The sequence below is a fragment of the Ambystoma mexicanum genome, chromosome 12 (assembly GCF_040938575.1).
Source record: "Ambystoma mexicanum isolate Mex_15411 chromosome 12, UKY_AmexF1_1, whole genome shotgun sequence".
Taxonomy (NCBI): domain Eukaryota; kingdom Metazoa; phylum Chordata; class Amphibia; order Caudata; family Ambystomatidae; genus Ambystoma; species Ambystoma mexicanum.
Genome location: NC_090936.1, coordinates 1,051,105,252 through 1,051,124,631, shown reverse-complemented (window position 1 = coordinate 1,051,124,631; position 19,380 = coordinate 1,051,105,252). Strand labels below are relative to the sequence as shown.

The window sequence follows — 19,380 nt, the reverse complement described above, 5'->3', positions numbered from 1 at the left end:
CAGAAGTGTTTTAGAGGAGGTGTGTGAAATGTAATTATATCTATATGCGGTGCTAGAAGGTGGCAAGAGAGAAGCAATGGGGATTTCATGGCCGTTTAACTGAGCATGGTATAGATTGAGTCTGAATTGTGGATAACTCGCACACCTCTCCTTACCTTCTCTGTGCGGCCAACATTTTGAATGCTGTACCCAGGTGAGAGGAAAACATCAAAGACATTGGTAGAGGGAGTGCCAAGTTTCAGAGATAAATCTTGCATTGACTTTGCGGTGATGAGGTTGGTGATGTCAACAGCATGGTGGATGGACTGGTTTGAATTAATCAGCATTATGTGATGAGAGATCCAGGATAGTGCAGATGATATCCTAACACGGGAAAGAGAACGTGGCTGATATTGAGATGATTTGCGGCTCAATGATTTATTTTATTTTATTTTTAGTTTTACATTTGTATAGCGCGCAGGCAGCCCAGGGGCATTTTGGCGCTGTTACTTGCAGAAAGCTTAGTTACATTATGCATAGGTTACATCATTTGGCATTGACATTTAGGTGTAACAGATATTATGCATGGAGGCGTACAAAGGTCAGGTATACATGTGGCGGGTGTAGGTGATAAACGGTAGGGAATCAAGCAAACAGGGTGGTTTTCAAGGTTTTGCGGAAGGTGGTCAGGGAAGGTTCAGCTCGCAGGGCAGTGGGTAGGGCATTCCAGTGTAGAGCCGCAAGGTAGGGGAAGCTAGAACCCCCTGCTCTTGATTTTTTTATCATGGGTACCGTGAGTAGGTTGGTATAGGGGGTCCTGGTTGGTCTTGCGGATATGGCCGGGTGGATCCTTTGTGCAAGGTAGGCTGGGGCTGCAGAGTGGATACATTTGTGGGTGAGGGTCAAGGTTTTGAAGATGATCCTCTCTTTTATAGGTAGCCAGTGGGAGGCTCTTCTTGCAGTAGATATATGTTCTCTTTTGGAGATGCCTTGTGCTGCGCGTAAGGCGTTGTTTTGAGTAACTTGCAGTTTCTCAAGGTTTTTTGTGGAGGTCCCTAGGAAGAGGACATTACAGTAGTCCAGCCGAGATCCAGTGATAGCCCTAGCTATGTTTGTGCAGGTGTCGCTGGAGAGGTAGGGTCTAACTGCATTGAGGAGTTTGGCCTGGTAGGCAGCTGAGGAGGCAATGGCATTCACCTGTCTAGTCATGGACAAATTGGAGTCCAGGTAGACGCCTAGGGTTTTCACTGACTCAGATACTGGAATGGTGATAGAGTCAATGGTGAAGTGGGAGAACTGAGCGTCAAGTTTTTTAAGAGTGTCGGGGGAGCCTACAAGTAGGAGTTCAGTTTTGTCAGAGTTGAGACAGAGGCTGTTGGCGGCCATCCAAGTTTGGATTGCGTTATAGATGGTGTTAAGGGCCTTGGAATCAGTCTCATAGTCACCTGTCAGGGTCACGAGGATCTGCGTGTTGTCCGCGTAATTTGTGTACGAGATCCCCATGGCGTCAAGGATGAGGAAGAGAGGGCGAGTGAATATGTTGTAGAGGGTAGGAGAGAGGCAGGAGCCTTGAGGGACACCACACAGCATAATGGTTGGGGATGCCGTAGCTAGATCAGAGAAGACCTGCATGGTCCTTCCATGTAGGAAAGAAGTGATCCAGGCACTAGCGTGGGCTGAGAAGTTTGCAGTGGAGGTTAGGTGGTGGCATAAGACGTCGTGATCCACGAGGTCAAACGCAGCAGAGAGATCGAGGAGGAGGAGCAGGACAGGTTTGCCCAGGTCTCTGGCATCATATATCTGGTTTTTTAAATCCAGTAAGGCGGTCTCGGTTCCGTGTTTTGGGCGGAAACCAGATTGTCTCAGGCCTAGGAGTTGGTTCTCTTCGATGAAGTGTTGGACTTGCAGGTAGGCTGCTTTGTCCAGAATTTTAAGAAGGAAGGGGACGGTGGTGATGGGTCTGTAGTTGTTGGGTGAGGTGGGGTCAAGTGTGGTTTTTTTATGAGGGGCCTGACCCAAGCTTCCTTGAGGGAGGAGGGTACAATGCCTGTGGTGAAGGATGCGTTTACAAAAGCTGTGAGAAATGGGGCGAGGGACTCTGCACAGTCCTTGATAATGGTGGCGGGGCAGGGGTCTCCTTTGCAGTTGGAGGGTTTGATTCCTTTCATTAGGGTGATGATGTCTTTCTCTTGGATGGTTTTGAAGGAGAAGGTGGGGGTGGCCTTTGGAGAGGGGGAGGGGGCGGGAGTGGGGGGGTGGGAAGAGAGAGTCTGGAGTTCAAGATTTTGGCTTGAAGGAGGTCTAGTTTGTTGCGCATGGCAGTTTGGATGCCGTCACACCAGGCTTTGTCTTTAGTGAAGTTCTGGGGTGTAGGGGTAGGGGTTTCAAGTTCCCTGAATATGGAGAACATTTCTTTGGTGTTGGAGTTGCCTTCGGAGATTCTAGTTTCAAATGATTTGGCTTTTGCTAGGATGATGGCTTTTTTGTATTCCTTTGAGCGGGTTTTGAAGTCAAGTTTGTCTTTGTCATCTTGGGAGGATTGCCAGCGCTTAAGGGCAGCACGTTTGTTCATCCGGAGTTTAAGTAGGTCTGGGGTGAACCAGGTGTTGGAGTGGCTTGTTGGTTTTGACTTTCGAGGTTTGAGAGGAGCAATGGAGTTGATTGCTGCTGATATAGCCTTATTGTAATTTTGCGCCAGGGTTTCTGGGTTATTGGAGAAGGGAGGTCTGAAGGCAGGACCCTGGAGGAATGGTAGAAGTCTTTCTTTCGTAAGGAGGCGAGCGCTTCTGGTGAGGGCGGGTGGTAGAGGAGGGGGGGGGGTTGGGGTGGGGGGGCATAGGCGGGGATGTTGAAGGTAATGATGTGGTGGTCAGACCATGGGGAGGGGGAGTTGCCAGTGATTGTTAGAGGGCAGTTGTGCTGAGCAATCCAGTCAAGTGTCCTGCCCAATGAGTGGGTGGGGTCTGTGACAGTGTTGGAGAAGCCTAGAGTTTCAAGGGCTGAGTTCAGTGCTTTGGAGGCAGGGTCCTTGGGGTCATTAAGACCAAGGTTGACATCACCGAGGAGGATCGCTTTGGTAGATTTCTTTAGGTTGTCTGCCAAAAGGTGGGTGATAGTGGATTGGAAGTCTCCTATGGGGCCGGGTGGCCTGTAGACCAGATGGAGTGTAATGGTGCAGTGGTGGGAGGTGGAGAGTTTAAGTTGGAGGTAGTCACTGGTGTTGTTCGTGGTTTTATCATTTTTTCTGATGTTAATTGAATCATTGGCTATGATTGCTACTCCCCCGCCTTTGGTGGGGCGGTCTTGCCTGATGATAGTGTATCCAGGTGGGAGTGCAAGGGAGAGCGCAGGGCCCGAGGCTTCATGCAGCCACGTTTCGGTGACTAAGAGGATGTCTAGGTTGTTTGAGGTGATGAGGTCATGGATGTCTAAGGCATGGGCATTGACGGATCGGGCGTTGATCAGGGCACATTTGAGATGGGGGGGTGAGGAGGGGGTGGAGACTGGTGGGGGGGTCAGTAGTGTCCGGGCTCATATGTAAGGTAACAGTGTCAGGCACAACAATACATTCAATTGGTGAGGTAGAAGAATTGGCAATAGTGGGGGTCCCATTTTCAGGGGTCATAGGCATGGTAACAAAGGCAGGTACATCAATACATTCAACTGGTGAGGTAGAAGAATTGGCAATAGTGGGGGTCCCATTTTCAGGGGTCATAGGCATGGTAACAAAGGCAGGTACATCAATACATTCAACTGGTGAGGTAGAAGAATTGGCAATAGTGGGGGTCCCATTTTCAGTGGTCATAGGCATGGTAACAAAGGCAGGTACATCAATACATTCAACTGGTGAGGTAGAAGAATTGGCAATAGTGGGGGTCCCATTTTCAGGGGTCATAGGCATGGTAACAAAGGCAGGTACATCAATACATTCAACTGGTGAGGTAGAAGAATTGGCAATAGTGGGGGTCCCATTTTCAGGGGTCATAGGCATGGTAACAATGGCAGGTACATCAATACATTCAACTGGTGAGGTAGAAGAATAGGTAATAGTGGGGGTCCCATTTTCAGGGGTCATAGGCGTTAAGGTCGCGGTTTTGTAGACCTCAGATTTGGCCTTAGGGGTTGCGAGAAGTTTAGGTCTAGTTATTGTGTCTGTTGCCCTCGATACAGATCTGATGGCTGTGCTGGATGAAGGGTGGGGGCCATGGAGGGAGTTCATCTGTGGGGAGGTACAAAGGGGTCTGGTGCGCAGGAGCGTACCTGTTGTGGATGATGTGGAGGTTGCAATGGGTCTCAATGGTAAACGAGTATTCCACATGCTAGTAGATTGTGGAATAGATCTGTGTGGAGCACAGAAGGTGCGGGCGCGTAGCCGATCATGTCTAGGTTGAGTTATGAGGAGCTGGATGGGAGGGGATGCATGGATCCTCTTACCTCTAGGCGGTGAGAGCAGATCGTTCCTGGCTGATGGCGACGAACAGCGAAGAGCTGCAAAGAGTACGGGAGGCCTTTTCTCCTGGCCTTCGCTCCTCGGCTGCGCCTCTCGGTCCTCACCCCCTCTATTTAATGCAGGATGGGAGGGGCAGGCAGGTGGGCGCAGCAAATCGGATCCTGGGCTTGTGGCGGTGATTTTGGCGGCATGTTTTGTTGTTGTGGTCTCCATGGCAACGAGGTCCGCCATTTTGGGTGCTTCCTCGACCACGGGACACGCGGCAGGCAGTAACACGGGGCACACGTCGGCTCCGAAACACAAAGGAGCAGCTGATCTGGCATCCAGCTGGAAGGGGATCATACGTGCTCGCAGCTGAGCTGCAAAGGGTACGGCAGGCCTTTTCTCCTGGCCTTCGCTCCTCGGCTGCGCCTCTCGGTCCTCACCCCCTCTATTTAATGCAGGATGGGAGGGGCAGGCAGGCGGGCGCAGCAAATCGGATCCTGGGCTTGTGGCGGTGATTTTGGCGGCATGTTTTGTTGTTGTGGTCTCCATGGCAACGAGGTCCGCCATTTTGGGTGCTTCCTCGACCACGGGACACGCGGCAGGCAGTAACACGGGGCACACGTCGGCTCCGAAACACAAAGGAGCAGCTGATCTGGCATCCAGCTGGAAGGGGATCATACGTGCTCGCAGCTGAGCTGCAAAGAGTACGGGAGGCCTTTTCTCCTGGACTTCGCTCCTCGGCTGCGCCTCTCGGTCCTCACCCCCTCTATTTAATGCAGGATGGGAGGGGCAGGCAGGCGGGCGCAGCAAATCGGATCCTGGGCTTGTGGCGGTGATTTTGGCGGCATGTTTTGTTGTTGTGGTCTCCATGGCAACGAGGTCCGCCATTTGGGTGCTTCCTCGACCACGGGACACGCGGCAGGCAGTAACACGGGGCACACGTCGGCTCCGAAACACAAAGGAGCAGCTGATCTGGCATCCAGCTGGAAGGGGATCATACGTGCTCGCAGCTGAGCTGCAAAGAGTACGGGAGGCCTTTTCCCCTGGCCTTCGCTCCTGCGGCAAGAGTTTGTGAGTTCGTGTCCTCATGAGCTTGGGAATGGACTGTGGCTGTTAAAGACACATTGTAATGTCTGCCTGTTGGAAAATCAGGGGTTTCTCCTGTCCATTCCCTAGCCATTACAAACAAGTAATTTTCTTGTCTTTGTCCTTAGCGAAGGATGCCAGCGATGAGGACACCCAGGCAAGGCTGGGTGTATGGAAGGGCATGTGGCTTGTGAATGGCTGGTGGGCTGGATGCGACTGGGCTGGCAAACTGACACTGAGCTCGGGGGAAGAGCACGGCAAGGGAGAAGAAGTCCAGGCCCTTAAGGAGTATCTAACATGCTATGCACAAGGACATCATGTGTTAGCCGAGTCTGTGTGCTCTGTGCCCATCACAGGTACAGATCCTTCCCACATTAGTGGATCTGTCTGAACTTTATCGCAGGTTGACCATGGAGCCATCGCAAGTCAGTGAGGCTCTCTTTTTTTATAACTATTTCATGTTATGCACAGAGGTTTCTAATGTCAGCGACTCTGTCTGCTATGTGCCTGTCAAAGAGAACGCAAAGAGTTGCCTTGTCAGCAAGCCTGCCTACTCTCTACCAATTATAGATGATACACTCCCACATTAGTGAATCCATCTGCACTTTATCTATCACTGGTTAAACACGGGGGCCCTGACAGGTCAGCAAGTCTGTGTCTTTTCTATTGCAGTATATGCACACAAATATCACAAGTTAGCAAGTCTCTTTGCTATGTACCTATCACAAGTGATGCATAGAGTCACCACACATCAGCGAGTGTGTCTGCAATGTGTTTATCAAAGCTGGTACACAAAGCCATTATATGATAGTCTGTCGGCTATGTGCCTATCACAGTTAATGCAAAGAACAATCATATGTCAGTGAGTCTGCTATGTTCCTTTCACAGGTGGCCCAGAGAGCCATCACACACTAGCAAACCTTTCTTCTATGTATTGTGACAAATCTCAGGGTGCCGTCACTGCTTCCACAGGGGGAGCACCTTCTCATGTGCCCAGGTGGGTGCGTCCACTACCCGATACTCCCCGAGGGGTTGGTACTGAGCGAGAGGATTGCATGGGGAAGAAGACCAACTATGAGACCAGTGATGGCCCTGGGAGGATGCAGTATCCCCGCCAGTCACCTGACGTTAGAACTCTTGCCTACCATGACCCCACCTCTTTTTTTAACTTCTCTCTCTACACCTTTATCTTCTTACACTATGTGTTTTGGTAAACCAACCATAGTAGAGAGTACTGAGGCGAAGCAGATCCCTAGTGAGTCACAACATCATGGCCCACTCAGTACTGGGATGATGAGGAGGCACAGAGCAATATAGTGTGCTTATTGATACCAGAACATGCACTCTAGAGGTTCTTGACAACCGGTCAAATCAAGACAAGTTAAAAAGGAAGAGGGACTTCACAAAGTGTGAAGCCCGCCCTGGAGGAAGCATGAGTCGGAGAACACTCAGGGAAGAAGGAAGGCAGACAAGGGAGCCGTGGAGCCTGCTAGTGTGCAGAGGCCGCGTGGTGTGCAGCATGGGAAGCGCTCCTGGCAACCCTGAAGGTCAGCATCTGGGGACGGACAGTCCCGCGGCGACGAGAGCATACCTGGTACGACGGAGCCAGCAAATGCCAGAGAGGAGAGAGGAAGCAGAGGAAGCCCCACCACTGATGGCAGGCATGCAGGAAGCATCAAGAGCATCACGCACCAGCAACCAGGGTACGTGGAAGAGTGGGAGGTGCTGGGAGCCCTGTGAACATAACGAAGGCCAATTACACACATAACAGAGTCTGGGACCCCTACAGTTCAGACGTAGATCAAGAAGGAAGAGTTTCTGTGCAGAGGGGACCTGCCCTTGCAGTTGTGGCTGGGGTGCTACCACTGGTGGCAGTACCTGACTGATTTGCATATGGCTGGACCCATTTTGCAATGGTGCAGACGGGCTAAAAAACGGTGGAGAGGAAGGTTGCCCAGAGCAATGCCAGTGGTACAGATTCATTCAAAACCTTCTACCCATCAGTTTTGTGGTTATAGTTTGTCTCACTATGTGAGAGATGGTATGGCCAGACGTGGGTCCCTTACTCGCTGTGCCATAGGGAACCAGTCTGCACCTCACTGAGGAGGCCCAACAAGGCCAAAACATGTCTGGCATTGCTTGTGTTTCTGTGCAGAGGGGACACGGCCTAGCAGTACGGGCTGGGCTTCTACCATTGGTGGCAGTACCTGATTGATTTGCCTATGGCTGGACCCCTTTTGCAATGGCGCTACGGGCAAAAAAACGATGATGTGGAAGGTTGTCCAGAGTAATGCCAGTGGTACAGATTAATTCAAAACCTTCCACCCGTCACTTTTGTGGTTACAAGAAGGAAGAGTACCTGATCTTACTTGTGCAAGTACTTGGTCAGAAAACAAACTAAGTCAGCCCCTGAAAGCATGAGACTATAAACAGAACTGGGAGAGCAAAACCTATAAGCATAGTACTTGGCATGCGAGTGAACCAAGTCTTTGTTTGTGTGGTGGCATATAGTAGTGGGTGAAACCAGAGCTGCCAGTCAGGGTCGAGGACCCACCACAGCCTGGGAGTGCATCCAGGCTGTTCTTCTTTGTCGCAGTACCTGGTGGGATGATACTAGGGCTGCCAAACAGGGTCAGGGACCCACCACAGCTTGGGGGAAGTGCATGATAAAGCACTGCTATGTTGGCGAACCCTTGCACAAGCCTTCGATAATAATTGCAGAACCCCAGGAAGCTTCTCATCTCCTGCAGATTCTGTGGGTGGGCCAGGTTTCGAGAGCTTCCAACTTGGTTGGATCCTTCGGCTGACATTATACATTACACTGATTTGACAAAACTGGCACTTATCCAAGGACACCTTCAGCAATTGCTGATGGATTTGATCCAAAACATTCAGTAGCCTTTGGTGATGTTCTTCTAAGGTCATCCAAAAACATCATCCAGGTAGACCAGAAACTTGAGTAGATTCATGTCACTCACATTTCTTTCTATCAGGCGTTGAAACGTGGCAGGCACTCCCGATAACCCCTGTGTCATTCGAGTAAACTGGTAGAACCCCAAGGGGCAGATGAATGCAGTCTTTTCTTTGTCTTCGGGCAGCATAGGAATTGGATAATACCTACTCCGTAGATCTAGGACTGAGAACCATTTGCTCCCAACCAGACAGTGAAGAGCCTTGTCCACTTGATGTGTGGAGTATTGATCAGGGACTGTTCTGCTGTTTAGGTGCCGGTAATCAATTCACAGTCACACATCATTGTTTTTCTTTCATGCCACCACTATGGGGGAAGCATAAGGGCTTCTGGATTCCTGGATGATACACATCAGCCGGTGCTAGTCTCTGTGACCTCTCTTGGAACGGGGTGACATCACTTATATGGATGTGATGCTTCATCCCCTTGACTTCACCTACGTCCAAGTCACTGGTTAAAAAATCATCTGCCCACATGGACAGCTGGTCTTGTAGATGATCTTTCTCATGTTGGCCATCATGTTGATCCTGCTTCTCCATGCCTTTCTTGAGGTAGGCCTGTTAACAAGCCGGGTGCATCTTCAAAGATTTTGCAAACTGTGGACCGGCCATTTCCATACACATCTTGACTAGCGTGCCGAACAGAGCTGAGGATGTGTCCATGACTAGGGGTACCTCCGGATTTGGGTTCCTTGTGGTGCACACTAATGCCAAGGTGGTTTTCACCCCAACCACTTCTCGTTTTAAATGGATTTTCACACATGTATATCCCAGGTATTGACAGGCGGCATCTCCCACGCCCATCAGAGTTAGCCCCTCCAATGGTTCTAATGGCAGATGCGACATATGTTAGTGATAGTAGGGCTCATACACAATGGTGACCTGGGAGCTACTGTGCAGTTATGCTGTGGTCCTCTGCCCCTCAAGATCAACTGGGGTGGTCATGGTGGGCCCGATGGGACCTGCTGGATTGCCTCGATGGAGCAGAGCTTGAGTCCGTAGTCTGTTGCAGCTTGCTGGCAGCACATCTGTGGTGTTAGTGACCTCATTAACTAGACGGAGCTAGTCAGCTGTGGGACCCTCCTGAGCCTTACTTGGATACGGGATAGTCTGGAGTCTTGGATGTGATGTCCTTGTTGATTTGCTGGAGTTAGTTTCTGCAGAGCTCACTCCTGTAGTCTAGGTTCTAGCTACTCCTCCACTACAACCTCCTGTGCGTTTCCCGACAATGCCCAGGCCGGAGTGGATTTAAGAGCATTAAAGTGAGCAGCTACTCTGGCATAATCTGGGTCTCAGTCACACGGTCGAGTTGTGTGGCGCTCATCCTCACATGAATGGCAAAATCTCCATGGTGGTAAAGGTGCAGAGGATTGGGGAAAATATTCGAGGCTCTTGTGCTCATCGATACACCTGTTCTCGGGATGATGGGAAACCATCTCTGCCTCGATTTTGGTTTGCAATCGGGCTTTCCCGGGTCGTGAACTGAGTCTGTAGTTTCCTGACTAGCTTTTGCAGCTCTCCAATCTGCTTCTGCTCAGAAATGGTATTGATGGGCGTTGGGATCCTGCCTTGTACTGGCTGGCTCTGTACATTGATATCACCTGTTTTTTCTTCCAGGGCCCTAATGGACTTTAGTAGTTCCTCATAGGATGGAGGTCTATCCAGTTTCTCCCACAGCCTCAGTTGCAGTATGGGTATAGCGGCTTCCTTGCCCCCTCTAAGTAGTTGCTTCAATCGACATCGGTTCAATCGGGAAGTCTCTACTCCTCCTCTATGGTGGCCTAGGCATAAAATGTGCTCAATCCTCACCAGATTATCAGACAACTTCTCTCCCAGTTTCAGAGAGGTGGCATAAAACCTCATCATTAAGTCCTCTCCTGGCTCAGTAGTGCCAAAAGCTCCCTCCAGGGTGCCCATCACTTGCTGGGAAGTTGGATCAGGACTCAATGCTCGAAGGGACTGTACCATCTGCAGTGCAGGCCTTCTGAAGGCCTCTATTACTCGTCGTCTCTTCTCTTGGTCAGACACTTTGCAGCCGTGTAGCATAAACTGAGTGAGATTTGCCCATAGTTCATAGCCCTCCTCTCCTTTAGGTACAGGTGGCTTGCCTGAAAAAAGTAATCTAGTGTAAGTTCCATGTTCTGTAACCAAATAGGACGGGGATTGGCACACCATAGTTACTTCAACAGCCTCAGCCACTGCAGCAGCAATGACTATGGCATCTTTGGTGGGTGGAGCATCATCCGGGCATAGAGGTATTCCGGGCCAAGTGTCGAAGGTCCAGATGGGGCAGGTAATCACAGGCTACCCACCTCGGATCTTAGGGAGCAGGGTTTTACCTGTAAGAGAAATACCACCATACCATAGAATATAACATTGTGTATCTTGACCAGGTATGCGCCCTACATTTTTCACTTTCCCAGTGATGGGTTCCAAGGGACTGGTCATGGCTAGTACCTCATCAGTCGTGATGTAAGAGGACCTCGCCCACTATGAAGCAGGCCTCTGGACTGAGCCATTCAGCTTGTACCCAATGAAACATATATTCATGTGCCATTTTAGACTTTGCCTCATCACGAGTTGGGCTGTATCCCCGGCTGTAATACCGCCGACTTTAATAGCCCTAGCACTGACTGGTCCGGTGGTATTACCACCGGATCACCGGTTAGGCCTTAATGGTAAATCCCCATTCCTGATTGGGTCCATTGGATCCAATGGGGAATTTTCAGTGCTAATACTGCGGGCTAATACAGCATTTAAGGGCTACAGCCCAACTCGTGATGAGGCCCTAAATAAATAAATAAATAAGCCACCAATGTATTATGCGGTGCCTAGTACCTAGCCGTTGAAATGTACCCCCACTTTCCTTTTACACGGTCAAAAAGTGCTCTTGGTAGGATTTTCTGATGGGTAGGAAAAAATGACAGGTCAGGCTGTCAGATTTTCCTACCCCGTGACTTTTTCCTACCCCTGGGTGGGTTGCCCAATGCCTGCTCTCGGTAGGATTTTCTGACGGGTAGGACAAAATGACAGGTCAGGCTGTCAGATTTTCCTACCCCGTCACTTTTTCCTACCCCTGGGTGGGATGCCCAATGCCTGCTCTCGGTAGGATTTTGTGAGGGGTAGGAAAAAATGACAGGTTAGGCTGTCAGATTTTCCTACCCTGTCACTTTTTCCTACCCCTGGGTGGCTTACCCAATGCATGCAATCGGTAGGATTTTCTGACGGGTAGCAAAAAATGACATTACAATTACTGTCAGACTTTCCTACCGATAGGATTTTCTGACAGATAGCAAAAAGTGACATTACACCGGCCTGAAGGCCTGCGTGCCCGCGCCCATACCGCTATTAGCGGCAACGTTATTAGCAGCGCCTCTAATACCGGGTTCTTGGGTCAGAATAGCCCAGAGAGGTATGCGGTGCCGGTAATCCTTTACCGGCATCGTTTTTCCATTACCTCCAACCTCGTAATGACCCCCCTTGACCTACTCTGCTAAGTGCTCAGAGGCGATAGAATTAAAGAAAACTTCCGTTAGTCGTTCAGTTGACTATTATATCTGTTCTAAGATACTTTCTAAACGTTTTCCCTAGTGGAAGGTACATTCAAAAGTCTTCTTCTGCCCCTAATAGTTGTCCGGTGGAAGTAGTTCCCCAACTAACATTATTCTATCGTAATTTCTCATTAAAATACATGACTTTGCCCTAAACAAAAAAAAGAAATCTTGGGTTTAAATTGCGAATTTTAAATCCTTGACTCATTTGTTAGCTCTATGCCCCTCCTGAAGAAGTGTAAGTCCTTTGAAAAGGAAAGCGTGTCTTACCTCACTATCAGCGCCGATGATACGAACTGCGCTCTCCTGTGCATGTTCACAAACACTGCTGGACATGCTAGTTCCCATTTTCTGAACGTTAATGATATGCGCGCGGCCATGCAGGGAACTGCTCAGAGAAGCCAACACCATTCATTAGCGCTTGCGCATTAAAGAGGCTGAGCCAACCCTAGTATTCCCACCTAGACATACTACTCGTCGTGACTCTTTCATGCAGGGTTTCCAAGGAAATAATCTGCTCACATCCATGGACTTGCTTCTATCTGACTAAATCTGGTCAAGTATGATGATACCACTCACAATGTCAATGGGCCAGCACCGAAAAGCCACACTTGCTTGGTAATTTTTTTTACTTCTGCTTACTGTCCCGGTCTGTTTGGGATTTGGGACCCAAGGAGATCTCTTCGGAGATGCGTAGGCGTGTGACACAGTTGACATACGCATGCAGATTTACTCAAGCAAATATTAATTAAAGATTGATTTCCCCAAAGTAACACCAATTCTCTACTGCCAGGGCGAAAAGGTTAAAGCACAGTCACGCACTTTAAAGTTACCCGAACTTTGGGAACAAGGGAGGATTGTCCATCTGTAATGAAGTTCATTAAGCGAAATGAAATGTAATCTAACAGACCTGCAGAATTCATTCACACACAAGGGTTTTCACATTGACAATACCCAACCTGCAAAGCTACAGGCTGCTTGAAGGAGAAGCACCTTCCCACCCCGTGAACCACTACTGGTGGTCTCAACCCTCCCCTGGACCTAGGGACACCAACATGTGTACTTTTGCCACACGCATTCACACCAAACAGATCTGCTTAAAGGCTACCATGCAGAGCATACCACCACCCACTGTGTTCCCACCTACACCGGGGGAACCGCCAGTGCAGTTGAAGAGGTGGAGAAAGGCTGCTCAATGTTATATGAGCACTGTATGTCTGCCAGCTGTGCCACTGAAAGGAAAAAATAACCAATTATGCGTTACCTGGTGTGACAAGAGTAATTCAAACACATTCTGAAAGTGGCTTCAGCGGAGGCACAATGCCCAAGTAAGAGTAAGAGAAGTGTATAAAAATGACAGAAAAACACATTCAAATGAAGCTGAGCATTATGCTCAAGAAATGGCTCTTGGGAAAAAGGACTCAGGAAGAAGGCGAGAGAGTTGAGCAGTCTATCAGGGCCCTCAGATGCTTGCAATACATGCGATTTCAGGAATCGAGGAACAAGTGGCTTTGCAACCTGTTCATGCTATGAAGCGGGGACAACAAAGTTAGGGACAGTCTTTGGTCCAAGAGTGACCTGACTGCATGAGGTTCAATGCAAAGCTAAGGAAGGAGAGCACACCTCTACATTTTATGTATTTATATTTATTTATAAGGCGCCGAAGACAGGCCCAGAGGCATAGTGGCACCAACAACAACTTACATTGCAAAAAAAATTAAAACCAAAGTCATACATCAGGAGAAACAGAAGACAGAGAGGCAGACTCTCATCAAGTCAGAGATAAAGTCCCACCTTAGCAGAACAGAAGTGTCTTAAATCCAGCTTTGAAATCTTCCAATGATTGGCATAATCTCAAGTCTGGAGGAAGAGCATTCCAGATTCTTGGTTCCATGAAGTGAAAAGATCCCTGTGCCACTATGCCAAGTTTGGCCCGAGGCGCTTGAAGAAGACCCAAATAATTGGATCTCAATGTTCTTTGGACTGGTAGCCAGGAGATTTGTCTAGATAGATAAGCCGGACTTAATCCAAAAAGACATTTGTGAGTAATACACATTGGTCTAAAAGGTATCCTGCTGGCCATAGGGAGCCAGTGCAATGCTTTCCTAGCTACGGAGACATGGTCACTCCTTTTCAATACCATGACTGCTTTTACTGCCTTATTTTGTGTGATCTGGAGATACATCAGGTCTTCTTTACCTATACCATGTAACAGGCTTGAACCATAATCTAATTTAGCTCTGATAATTGCACTGGCAATTATTGCTCAATTGTCCTGCAACAAGTATGTCCTCAGTTGTACCAACAGTTTGAGGTAAAAAGAAGTGGACGACACCATGGAGGTTTAACATGAGCCTTCATGTTAAGCTCTTGGTCAATCACTATGGCCAAGATATTCACCTTATGCAAGGTGGGAATAACACATCCAGCTATGCGGAATTCACTGAAATCCATCCCTAGTTTCTTCAGGCGAGATGCTGTGCCCACAATCATAATTTCTGCTTTCCCGTCATTCAAGGCCAACCCATTCTCCATCATCCAAGTCTGGATTATGGCATACAGCCTGTTGATTGTCTCAGAGTCCTTAGTATGATTTCCTGACAGAGGGATTAGGCACTGAGTGTCATCAGCGTAGTTTGTGAAAAGAATTCCTTTGACACTCAGTAACTTAAAGAGTGGAGCTGTAAACAGATTAAATAAAGCAGGGGACAGACATGATCCCTACCGAACTACACAATCCATTTCAGACTCGTCTGCTTTATGGTCATCAATAAAGACTTTGGCGTCTGATGAGACAAAAAGGACTCGATCAAATTAGCTGCAGATGTAGAGAATTGCGTACCATGTTTGAGCCTGGACACTAGTATTGCATGGTCCACTAAATCGAAAGCTACAGAAAGATCGATAAGCAGCAAGAGCGTTGCCCCACCTCCTATAATTTCCAGCATGTTTGCCTTGAGGTCCAGCAAGGCAGATTTGTAAATGCTTGAAACTATTGCAAGAGAAAGAATGACAATGGTCTTTACCCTCAGCAATCAGCTCAGATGTACAGTAGATACAACCACAATAATCGGTTTAGGTCTATTTTCCCGCATCAGAAGGTTCGCATGAACCTTTTGTTCTAAAAATGCTACCACCAAAGGTTCGAACACCAAAAGTTCGAACCTTTGGTGGTAGCATTATAAAAAAAAACAGGGGCTGCGGGGGTGTCCCCCGTATCACCCCGCTCACTATACTTCATGGTATAGTGAGCGGAGGCTGAGGGGGACACCCCTGCAGCCTTCCGTTTAAAAAAAAAAGAGAGAAGAAAAGGACCTTGCAACACTGGTTCCCGATCACGGAAGTGAAAGGGAACTGGTGCTGCACGAACCCAGCGTGAATATGAAGGTAAGTTGGGTTTCTTTATGTTGGGGGTGTGCTGAGGGTGTGGGTGGGGGAGCGTTATGGGTCGGGGAGTGTTATGGGTGTGTTGTGTGTGTGGGTGTGAGTTTGTATGTGTGTTTGCATGAGAAAGGTGCAAACATTTGGTAGTTCGCACCTTTCTCATGTGAAAGATTTGCCCGCAGTAATTTCAGCCGTGGCCAAATCACTCGGATTCCAATAACCCCCTGTTAAGACATTGTTTGAGAGCAGTGGGCTGCATCAAACGGTCCGCACAACTCATTAGATTGTGACAAAGGTCATACCTGGAGTACAGAAGGTGTGCAACATACCACTTATAATGAGGGAGGTGGTGAAGACAGAATTTCAGTCTCTCGAATGGAAGAGCATCATACGGCGAGTACAGGCTTCAGAATGCGTGTCACCCCTTGATGTTGCTGGAAACCGAATGGCTACAGATGTATAATACTTGACTGAAGGGTCGGACTGGGCCATAAAATGGTCTCGGGCAGCAGTGAAACAGTGACCCATAGTTGCAAATTGCAATTCATTTATTTTGGGCCACAGTTTGAATAGTACCCAAGGGGAATTTATTTGTTAAAATGTGATGCAAATTGTGCATTTTAAAGAATATTTATTCAGCAACACTGGGCAAAAATATTAGCTGCATAGTGTAGTAACTCATCAAACTGGCCCACAATGGCCATAAATTGGCCCACTTTGACCCCAAAAAACAGGCCCACACTAGCATTTTGCTTTTTGCGTTTTTGGTTCGGCCATGGACCTATTGCCCTGTAGGCCAGCCCGTGCCTGCTTGACTGTCACTCTCTACTAAACATAGGAGAACTGTTGACCACAACTGACAATGCCAGGCATTTCTCAAACTGGATATCATGATGGCATATCATCAAGTTTTTTTATAAGGAAAATGAAGGCAATTGATAGCTTTAATCACACCAGCGGGTGTTTTCTACATTACCCACAAACCGTTTGGATTAGCGTCATTGTCAGCCATGCTCCAACATGTTCTGTATCAGATGTTGTATGCTGAGAATTCATCTTTTTCCAGGAGTGCTATTAGTAGTCCACATTAAATACATGGCCATGGCATTCCGGAAAAATGGGTTGGAGCATATGAAGGACCACACTGACACAATCAAAGGAACACTAGACACAGAACAACTATTGTTAAATCTGCCGTGGCTGACTATCACTCAAGATATATACCTGACATTTTGTTTGAGGCAGTGAACCTGCAAAAACTAGTGAAGACATGAGGGTCCTTCAAATGCAGCAGCGAATCCACTGAGGAATAAAATAGTCTCAAGATGGCCCTGCAACAAACAATCTAATTCTGTTATTACAACTAGGTACGAAGGCTGTCATAGTGACAGATGATGTACTTATACAAATTGAGGGAAACAATGATTTATGACAGCCTCTGCATCATGAGTCCTGAAAAGGAATGAACTCTCCTATACAATGATGGAGAAACAATTGTTGATGATGAAATGGGTGATTGGAAAATTGAGCTAATTTATATGCAGCTTGAATTGTGACATCTGCATAGACCTCAAGCCCTTAGAAAGATCCTGATAGCCAAACTGCAGACCCTGTTTTTTTTTATTATGGCTACAAAAGACCACGCCAAACTTTCATCAAGGATCAGAGACGGGGTTACCAGCTGAAGGAGCATACAATCAAAGCTGAATATGCACCTAGTTCCCCAACAGACCAGCAGATTGCTTGTTTGGTCTGATGAGGAGATTTGAAGAAGATGACCAAAGTAGGGAAGAATAGTTATTTATGGTGTCACAGGGGGCAGTGACACAGTGGAAGTGGGAGGAGGCTATTGTTATGCACCGTCCTCGTGCATACTGCATGGGGACTTGGGTGCGCGGGTTAGCTTTACATGGTGTACCGTACCAGTATTTACGGTGATGTCTCACTGGTCTCGGAGCCAGGCAGCACAGCCCAGGTCCTGCCGCGTCCTTTCCAGCTTCCTGCACCCTCTTTCCATGGCCTCCACCATCTTACCTGTAATGCACGGGGGACCACTGCCCTGGTTCTACAAATGTGCCATGCTCGGCGTCATAACGTTGCTAGGAAAATGCTCGCCAAAGCTTCACTACGGTGCCACGCTTATGTTAAGAGATGCCAGGAAGGCTCAGGTGCATCTCAGTTTCTTCTGTTTTGTACGCTCCCTTTTGTACTTCTCTTTTCTTCGTCTCGTGGTCTGTGGAGCTCTTATCTACCTTGGCTCTCCTTCCTCCTTGTTACCTCTCCTTGTTTTCTGCCTTTAGCCTCTTCAGCCCTACTTCTTCATGCTCCTCTGGCAGTTTCATCTTGGCCTTGTTGCTGTTATGCCCCAGTTCAGTGCCTGGCACTGTTTCTGCACCACGCTAATCTGGGGTACCTGCCCATGGTGTAGGCAGACTAGGCCAGGCACTCCAACACGTGTTCCTTGATCATGTTGGGGGATCTGGTCAGCTTCCTCGCAGCACCTGCGCTTCCCTACAAACAGTCACCTGCGACATTGTGGCGCACCCTCGATTCATCTCCCAGAATAACAGGTATGAAGCGCCAGCAATCTGCCATCCATGATAGGTATGATGAGGCAAAGTCTTCTGCGAAGACTGGGAGGCCTCGTTAATGATTGCTGCAAGAAGATCATGCTAAAAATACCCAGATGGGAAGGCCTAAGAGCATTTAAAGATCAACTGTCTATCAAAGGTGGTTTTATTAAGAGGGGTGAGAAGATGGTCCCACCATCAGGCATTTACAATCACAATATTGCATTAAGGCATGAGGGTCACCAAGCGGTAACAAAAACCAAAGAGTGCATCAGGGGTGACTTTGGTGACCCGATATTGACATCCACATTGAGATGGCTATCAGGGAGTGTGTGTTATGGGAAAACAGAGAGAAGGGGTGAGCAACGTATTACCTACCCATGACCCATGTCACCCAAACTTCCCTGTGAAAGAGTTGACATGGACGTAGGTGATCCCGTATATGATGGAGGAGTTGGACTGTATTGTTTTATTCTGATTGACCTACTCACACAGTTGGCAGCAATCTCATTCACCAAGGTTATAAGCACCAAAGACATCATAATCATTCTGGATTTGATATTAAGGAGAGGTGTTTCTTTGAAATGTTACTAACAGACGAAAGGCCCCAGTTTAAGTCAGAGGAGATGAGAAAATGTCTAAGTGTGAAGGACATCAAGCACTGCACCATTGCCGTACACCATTCCCAGAGCAATGGGGCAGTGGGGAGATTCAACAGGTGGATTACGGACAATGTCTGCTGGGATTTGGCGCCTTGTTTAGATTGGAAGGAAGATGTGATGGGCATGGAGGAGGTTGGCAAGAGCTCCTCTCCAGCTGCCGATAGTGGGGCAAGCTCAAAAAGACAACACGTGTATGGGGCGATTTTGAGAGGGAGTGCACATTTGCCACATCCTAACCCCTGAGGAATGTATGCTCAAAGTCTCTCTGCCAGGTGCAGCAGAGTTTTAGGAAGCCAAGATATCTGAGCGATTGTGTGAATTTGGGCATAGTTCATGCTCACTGGTTTAATTCATTATTTTAGTTCAGTGTTTATATGGTTTATGAGAGTTATCTATGGTGGGTGGCTTTGCAGAGAGTTATGAGGAGGCTGTGCTCTTTAGTGTATACAATGGAGATGTGTGTCATCCGTGGAAAAGTCTATGCTCTTGGATCCCCGGATGTTCCATGCTGGGGGTTCAAGACATATTAGTTAATCCCTGGAGTGTTCAGAGCCAGGACTCTGGTGGCATTACTACCCTTTGAACCGAATCCTTACTTTCACAGCTCACCTGCGTAGAGGATTCTTGAGATATCATGGAGGGTCATGTGTCAAACTGACAACTTTGTCATTTTGACAAAGGACAAAAAACATTACCTTTTTGTAAAGCCATTTTGACATATTGACTGTTTTGTCTTTTTAAAT

At 48.1% G+C, this 19,380-nt stretch overlaps 1 protein-coding gene across 1 annotated transcript in view; it reads right to left on the bottom strand.

The window, feature by feature from the left end:
- The window catches only part of LOC138513089 (uncharacterized), a 410,124-nt gene that overhangs the window by 64,227 nt on the left and 326,517 nt on the right, over nucleotides 1-19,380 (bottom strand). The window lies entirely within an intron of this gene.